Consider the following 837-nt stretch of genomic DNA (forward strand, 5'->3'; position numbering starts at 1 on the left):
CGAAGGCTTGACTCATTGGAAAAGACTCTGATGCTGGGAGGGATTGAGGGCAGGAGGAGAAGGGGATGACAGAGGATGAGATGGCTGGATGGCATGACCGACTCGATGAACATGAGTTTGAGTGAACTCCGGGAGTTGGTGATGGACAGGCAGGCCTGGCGTGCTGCAATTCATGGAGTCGCAAAGAGTCGGACACAACTGAGCGACTGAACTGAACTGAAGAACCCCTGTAGTGTATGGGTTAAAACTCCCGTTTATCCTCACTTCCCTTCTTTAACTTAGACCTCTCTTCTCCCAGGCAGCCTTTTCCTCCCAATCAGGCACATACTTCTTGGCTCCTTTCCCAACTGAAAGGGAGAGGAATAGGGGCTGTTCTGATATATGCTCACTACTGTCACAGCTAAACTTTTTATCCATCACAATTCTCAGTCTGCTTCATTTGATATCTCATTATATTATTTGCTCCAAATCCTCACCCACTCAACTACCTTAAGACTCAGCTTCACCTTCTTTGATGATATGAGTCACTGGATCACTTTTTATCTCTTCTGTGCCACTGACTCTCATCACCACATCACATCAGCCATCCACCAGGACAACAGGCCTCCATACCTCTTTTTCAGGTGACACTGAGCATCTCTGAGATCTCCAACTTTGTTTCCTTTTTCTAGGCCAGTTGTTCTCTAATATACAACAGGATCACCTATGATGCTTATTAAAACAGGGACTGCTTGAGACCCACCCCAGAATTTGCCTTTCCAGAAAGTTCCCAGCAGCTCTTGCTGCTGTTCAGGAACCATCCTTTAAGAGCCACTACTCCAGACCCAGCCTGTTTCT

The sequence above is a fragment of the Bison bison genome, unplaced genomic scaffold, assembly GCF_000754665.1.
Source record: "Bison bison bison isolate TAMUID 2011002044 unplaced genomic scaffold, Bison_UMD1.0 scf7180017862275, whole genome shotgun sequence".
NCBI lineage: Eukaryota > Metazoa > Chordata > Mammalia > Artiodactyla > Bovidae > Bison > Bison bison.